This window comes from Cherax quadricarinatus, chromosome 89 (genome assembly GCF_038502225.1).
Source record: "Cherax quadricarinatus isolate ZL_2023a chromosome 89, ASM3850222v1, whole genome shotgun sequence".
NCBI classification, from domain to species: Eukaryota; Metazoa; Arthropoda; class Malacostraca; order Decapoda; family Parastacidae; genus Cherax; species Cherax quadricarinatus.
Genome location: NC_091380.1, coordinates 3,961,808 through 3,969,880, shown reverse-complemented (window position 1 = coordinate 3,969,880; position 8,073 = coordinate 3,961,808). Strand labels below are relative to the sequence as shown.

General features: G+C 43.4%; 1 non-coding gene across 1 annotated transcript; it reads right to left on the bottom strand.

Moving 5' to 3' along the window:
* Nucleotides 1-7,722: 7,722 nt before the first annotated feature.
* TRNAG-CCC (transfer RNA glycine (anticodon CCC)) lies at nucleotides 7,723-7,793 on the bottom strand. The gene has a single exon. It is a non-coding gene; the product is annotated as a tRNA-Gly (tRNA).
* Between the last annotated feature and the right edge of the window lie 280 nt (nucleotides 7,794-8,073).

The window sequence follows — 8,073 nt, the reverse complement described above, 5'->3', positions numbered from 1 at the left end:
AAATCTTCATCAGAGTACAAAACAAATTCTGGCCACAAAATAGAGCGAAACACCAACGTCAAAGACCTGGGAGTGATCATGTCGGAGGATCTCACCTTCAAGGACCATAACATTGTATCAATCGCATCTGCTAGAAAAATGACAGGATGGATAATGAGAACCTTCAAAACTAGGGAGGCCAAGCCCATGATGACACTCTTCAGGTCACTTGTTCTATCTAGGCTGGAATATTGCTGCACACTAACAGCACCTTTCAAGGCAGGTGAAATTGCCGACCTAGAAAATGTACAGAGAACCTTCACGGCGCGCATAACGGAGATAAAACACCTCAATTATTGGGAGCGCTTGAGGTTCCTAAACCTGTATTCCCTGGAACGCAGGAGGGAGAGATACATGATTATATACACCTGGAAAATCCTAGAGGGACTAGTACCGAACTTGCACACGAAAATCACTCATTACGAAAGCAAAAGACTTGGCAGACGATGCACCATCCCCCCAATGAAAAGCAGGGGTGTCACTAGCACGTTAAGAGACCATACAATAAGTGTCAGGGGCCCGAGACTGTTCAACTGCCTCCCAGCACACATAAGGGGGATTACCAACAGACCCCTGGCAGTCTTCAAGCTGGCACTGGACAAGCACCTAAAGTCAGTTCCGGATCAGCCGGGCTGTGGCTCGTATGTTGGTTTGCGTGCAGCCAGCAGCAACAGCCTGGTTGATCAGGCTCTGATCCACCAGGAGGCCTGGTCTCAGACCGCGGGGGCGTTGACCCCCGGAACTCTCTCCAGGTAAACTCCAGGTAAACATGTACAAGGTATACAAGTACATGTACAAGGTATACAAGTACATGTACAAGGTATACCAGTATATGTACAAGGTATACAAGTACATGTACAAGGTATACAAGTACATGTACAAGGTATACCAGTATATGTACAAGGTATACAAGTACATGTACAAGGTATACAAGTACATGTACAAGGTATACCAGTACATGTACAAGGTGTACAAGTACATGTACAAGGTATACAAGTACATGTACAAGGTATACAAGTACATGTACAAGGTATACAAGTACACGTACAAGGTATACCAGTACATGTACAAGGTATACAAGTACATGTACAAGGTATACCAGTACATGTACAAGGTATACAAGTACATGTACAAGGTATACAAGTACATGTACAAGGTATACCAGTACATATACAAGATATACAAGTACATGTACAAGGTATACCAGTACATGCACAAGGTATACAAGTACATGTACAAGGTATACCAGTACATGTACAAGGTATACCAGTACATGTACAAGGTATACCAGTACATGTACAAGGTATACCAGTACATGTACAAGGTATACCAGTACATGTACAAGGTATACAAGTACATGTACAAGGTATACCAGTACATGTACAAGGTATACAAGTACATGTACAAGGTATACCAGTACATGTACAAGGTATACCAGTACATGTACAAGGTATACAAGTACATGTACAAGGTATACCAGTACATGTACAAGGTATACAAGTACATGTACAAGGTATACCAGTACATGTACAAGGTATACAAGTACATGTACAAGGTATACAAGTACATGTACAAGGTATACAAGTACATGTACAAGGTATACCAGTACATGTACAAGGTATACCAGTACATGTACAAGGTATACCAGTACATGTACAAGGTATACCAGTACATGTACAAGGTATACAAGTACATGTACAAGGTACACCAGTACATGTACAAGGTATACCAGTACATGTACAAGGTACACCAGTACATGTACAAGGTATACCAGTACATGTACAAGGTATACCAGTACATGTACAAGGTATACCAGTACATGTACAAGGTATACAAGTACATGTACAAGGTATACAAGTACATGTACAAGGTATACAAGTACATGTACAAGGTATACCAGTACATGTACAAGGTATACAAGTACATGTACAAGGTATACAAGTACATGTACAAGGTATACCAGTACATGTACAAGGTATACAAGTACATGTACAATGTATACAAGTACATGTACAAGGTATACAAGTACATGTACAAGGTAAAGCAGTACATGTACAAGGTACTCAGTGGTCAGTCGTCACGTGAGGTCACAGACCCTGAGCTGCCTTGGGGATTAGTGTGGACGGTTACAAAGCATGGCTTGCTTCTGCAGTGTTTTAAAAATTGAGGTTGGAGAGTTGAAGGAGGAGGTCTTGCTTCTCCAGGAGGAGATTAGGAGGCTGAAGGTCCACCTTAATGGGTCTGGGAGAGAGTGTGAGGTGGCTGGAGTTGTGTGGAATAATGCTTCTAGCAGCGAGGTGCAGTCTGTCTCTCGCTGTGAGGAGGCTGTAGTTGGGGAGGCAGCAACGGCTACCAGCAGTGAGGTGCAGCCCAGCACCTGCTACAAGTGGCGAGTAGTTCACAGTAATGGAAGGCGCATCAGAGTAAGGAAAGTTAAGAGTGAAGATCTGAAGGTAGGAAATCGCTTCTCTGTTCTTCAGGATGAATGTACTTCAGTGGCCAGTGAAGGTAAGGGTACTACTGCCCCTGCTAATGGAGGTAAGCGCATTCTTGTGGTTGGTGACTCTCAGGTAAGATACATTGACCGTGCTTTTTGTAATAGGAATAAGAAGATGAGAGATAGAGTGTGCTTCCCTGGAGCTGGTGTTGGGGACATTGTCAACAGGCTGGATAATATCATGTCAGGTAATGGGAGCAAGCCCATTATCTGTCTCAGTGCTGGTGGAAATGATATTGGGAAGGGTAGGAGAGAAGAGCTGCTAGATAAGTACAGGTCAGCTATAGATTTCATTAAGTCTAAGGGAGGGATCCCAATCATATGTAGCATCTTGCCTAGAAGGGGAGTAGGAAATGAATGGTTGTCTAGGGCAATTGGTGTAAATTGCTGGCTAGACAGATACTGCAAGGAACTTGCAATCCCATTCATTGACAACTGGAACAACTTTTATGGCAAACATGATATGTATGCAAGGGATGGGGTACATCTCTCTGGGGCTGGGGTGGTAGCACTTGCAGACTCGATTGAGAAGGCCATTGGTGAAATGCCTATGATTTTAAACTGATGGAAGATAGAGGTATGGGTGTGTGTGGGAAACAAGCAGGTTGCAACACTTGGGTTGGAAACAGTAAATGTATAAAAGGCATTCAGCATGAAGTTATAAATAAAGACAATAGATCAGGTCAGCAAACAAAGGGGGACAGCAGAGGGCAGCAAGGGACTAGCTCCCTTAAGGTTTACTATACTAATAGCAGGAGTGTAAGAAATAAGATAGATGAGCTAAGATTAATTGCAAGTGCAGGAGACATAGATATTATTGCTATAACAGAGACCTGGCTCAATCTGAAAGATAGAGAGATGCCCTCTGAATGTCACATACAAGGCTATAAATTATTCCACACTGACAGGGTCAACAGGAAAGGTGGTGGAGTAGCGATGTATGTCAGAGACAATTTAAATTGTTGTGTTAGACAAGATATTAAATTAGAAGCGTCAGCCACTGAATCTGTTTGGTTACAGCTTCTCGAGGGCCGAGAAAAACTAATTTTGGGTGTGATTTACAGGGCCCCAAATCTTGATAGGGAGTGCAGTAAACTTCTATGGGACGAAATTCGTAAGGCATCTACATACGAAAATGTTGTGCTAATGGGAGATTTCAACTATAGACAGATTGACTGGAGCAATTTGACAGGAAATTTAGAGTCAGGTGACTTTCTTGATACGATCCAGGATTGTTTTTTAAAACAGTTTGTGACAGAGCCAACTAGGGGAAATAACCTCCTTGACTTGGTTCTTGCCAGTAGGGAAACACTAATTAATAATCTTGAGGTTAATGATGAGCTTGGGGAAAGTGATCACAAATCACTCAGTTTTAATATATCATGGAATTCCCCTAATAATGGCAATCAAGTCTCCGTCCCTGACTTTCGCTTGGCTGATTTCATAGGACTGAAAAATTACTTAGGTGGGCTGAACTGGAATGACCTGACTAAGGGTCAGGTAGGTGGTGATGGTTGCCGATATGATGCTTTCCAGGGCATAGTTCTAGCTGCTCAGTCAAATTATGTTCCAAATAGGGAAATCAGATCAAACAAAAATGATCCTAAATGGATGAACAATAGATTAAAATATCTGATTGGTCAAAAGAGAGGCATATATAGGCAAATCAAAAGAGGAGAGGGGCAATTGAGAAATCGATATATTCAGTTAAAGAGAGAAATAAAAAAGGGAATTAGAAAAGCAAAAAGAGATTATGAGGTTAAAGTTGCAAGAGAATCGAAGACTAACCCAAAAGGATTCTTTCAGGTATACAGAAGTAAGATCAGGGACAAGATAGGCCCACTCAAAAGTTCCTCGGGTCAGCTCACTGACAGTGATAAGGAAATGTGTAGAATTTTTAACACATACTTCCTCTCAGTTTTTACACAGGAGGATACCAGCGATATTCCAGTAATGATAAATTATGTAGAACAGGACGATAATAAACTGTGTACTATTAGGGTCACAAGTGACATGGTCCTTAGGCAAATAGATAAATTAAAACCTAACAAATCCCCAGGCCCTGATGAACTGTATGCAAGGGTTCTAAAGGAATGTAAAGAGGAGCTTAGCACACCTTTGGCTAATCTTTTCAACATATCACTACAAACTGGCATGGTGCCAGATAAGTGGAAAATGGCAAATGTGATACCTATTTTCAAAACAGGTGACAGGTCCTTAGCTTCGAACTATAGACCAATAAGCCTAACCTCCATAGTGGGAAAATTTATGGAATCAATAATTGCCGAGGCAGTTCGTAGCCACCTTGAAAAGCATAAATTAATCAACGAATCTCAGCATGGTTTTACAAAGGGGCGTTCCTGCCTTACGAATTTATTAACTTTTTTCACTAAGGTATTTGAGGAGGTAGATCATGGTAATGAATATGATATTGTGTATATGGACTTCAGTAAGGCTTTTGACAGGGTCCCACATCAGAGACTATTGAGGAAAATTAAAGCACATGGAATAGGAGGAGAAATTTTTTCCTGGATAGAGGCATGGTTGACAAATAGGCAGCAGAGAGTTTGCATAAATGGGGAGAAATCAGAGTGGGGAAGTGTCACGAGCGGTGTTCCACAGGGGTCAGTGTTGGGCCCCCTGCTGTTCACAATCTACATAAACGACATAGATGAGGGCATAAAGAGCGACATCGGCAAGTTTGCCGATGACACCAAAATAGGCCGTCGAATTCATTCTGACGAGGACATTCGAGCACTCCAGGAAGATTTGAATAGACTGATGCAGTGGTCGGAGAAGTGGCAGATGCAGTTTAATATAGACAAATGCAAAGTTCTAAATGTTGGACAGGACAATAACCATGCCACATATAAACTAAATAATGTAGATCTTAATATTACGGATTGCGAAAAAGATTTAGGAGTTCTGGTTAGCAGTAATCTGAAACCAAGACAACAGTGCATAAGTGTTCGCAATAAAGCTAATAGAATCCTTGGCTTCATATCAAGAAGCATAAATAATAGGAGTCCTCAGGTTGTTCTTCAACTCTATACATCCTTGGTTAGGCCTCATTTAGATTATGCTGCACAGTTTTGGTCACCTTATTACAGAATGGATATAAATTCTCTGGAAAATGTACAAAGGAGGATGACAAAGTTGATCCCATGTATCAGAAACCTTCCCTATGAGGATAGACTAAGGGCCCTGAATCTGCACTCTCTAGAAAGACGTAGAATTAGGGGGGATATGATTGAGGTGTATAAATGGAAGACAGGAATAAATAAAGGGGATGTAAATAGTGTGCTGAAAATATCTAGCCTAGACAGGACTCGCAGCAATGGTTTTAAGTTGGAAAAATTCAGATTCAGGAAGGATATAGGAAAGTACTGGTTTGGTAATAGAGTTGTGGATGAGTGGAACAAACTCCCAAGTACCGTTATAGAGGCCAGAACGTTGTGTAGCTTTAAAAATAGGTTGGATAAATACATGAGTGGATGTGGGTGGGTGTGAGTTAGACCTGATAGCTTGTGCTACCAGGTCGGTTGCCGTGTTCCTCCCTTAAGTCAATGTGACCTGACCTGACTAGGTTGGGTGCATTGGCTTAAGCCGGTAGGAGACTTGGACCTGCCTCGCATGGGCCAGTAAGCCTTCTGCAGTGTTCCTTCGTTCATATGTTCTTATACCAGTACATGTACAAGGTATACAGACCATAGCTGACATCAGTGACATACTACTATATAGAAAGTACCTTGTTATGTTGAGCATTTCCCTTAAATTATGTCAGTTTTGTCCCAGGATGTGACCCTCACCAGTCCACTAACACCCAGGATGTGACCCACACCAGTCCACTAACACCCAGGATGTGACCCACACCAGTCCACTAACACCCAGGATGTGACCCACACCAGTCCACTAACACCCAGGATGTGACCCACACCAGTCCACTAACACCCAGGATGTGACCCACACCAGTCAACTAACATCCAGGATGTGACCCACACCAGTCCACTAACATCCAGGATGTGACCCACACCAGTCCACTAACGCCCAGGATGTGACCCACACCAGTCCACTAACACCCAGGATGTGACCCACACCAGTCCACTAACACCCAGGATGTGACCCACAACAGTCCACTAACACCCAGGATGTGACCCACACCAGTCCACTAACACCCAGGATGTGACCCACACCAGTCCACTAACACCCAAGATGTGACCCACACCAGTCCACTAACACCCAGGATGTGACCCACACCAGTCCACTAACACCCAGGATGTGACCCACACCTGTCCACTAACACCCAGGATGTGACCCACACCAGTCCACTAACACCCAGGATGTGACCCACTTCAATCCACTAACGCCAAGGATGTGATCCACACCAGTCCACTAACACCCAGGATGTGACCCACACCAGTCCACTAACACCCAGGATGTGACCCACACCAGTCCACTAACACCCAGGATGTGACCCACACCAGTCCACTAACATCCAGGATGTGACCCACACCAGTCCACTAACACCCAGGATGTGATCCACACCAGTCCACTAACACCCAGGATGTGATCCACACCAGTCCACTAACATCCAGGATGTGACCCACACCAGTCCACTAACACCCAGGATGTGACCCACACCAGTCCACTAACACCCAGGATGTGATCCATACCAGTCCACTAACACCCAGGATGTGACCCACACCAGTCCACTAACATCCAGGATGTGACCCACACCAGTCCACTAACACCCAGGATGTGACCCACACCAGTCCACTAACACCCAGGATGTGATCCACACCAGTCCACTAACACCCAGGATGTGACCCACACCAGTCCACTAACTCCCAGGATGTGACCCACACCAGTCCACTAACACCCAGGATGTGACCCACACCAGTCCACTAACACCCTTGTACCTATTTTACTGCTGGGTGAACATAGACAACCGGTGTAAAGAAACACATCCAATGTTTCTTCCCTCGCTGGAAATCAAACCCGGACTCTCACCGTGTGAAACGACAGCTTTAGCCATCAGACCTGATGGCTAAACGAATCACTCGTTTAGCCATTCAGGTTCACATAAATATGATCATCATAAATGGTAACATACGTGTAAATTACAAAGGATAACACAAATGAGTCAGACGAAGTGACTTATTTCCATTGGGGTCCTTGAAAATAAGTGCGCCGCCCGGGAATCGAACCCGGGTCGCAAGAATGGGAATCTTGCATGATACCACTACACCAGCGGCGCTGTACGTGCGGATAGGCCTCCCTAGAAGAAAAATATTCGTATATACTATAAAATTATGTTCACTTTTCCTAGTACCATACTTTTTTTGGGTTCCTAACCATGGCAAAATTTGCAACAAGATATTCTGGACATTGATTGTGACCAGTTTTATAAACATGATTGACCTTCAACTGGCTTACGCTATCTGCAACATTCAGCAATTCCAGTTGTTGTAATTCACCCTCATGTACATGCCATGGATCAGGTTCATGATAATTCTCAACATTTTGTTGTGTGGTTT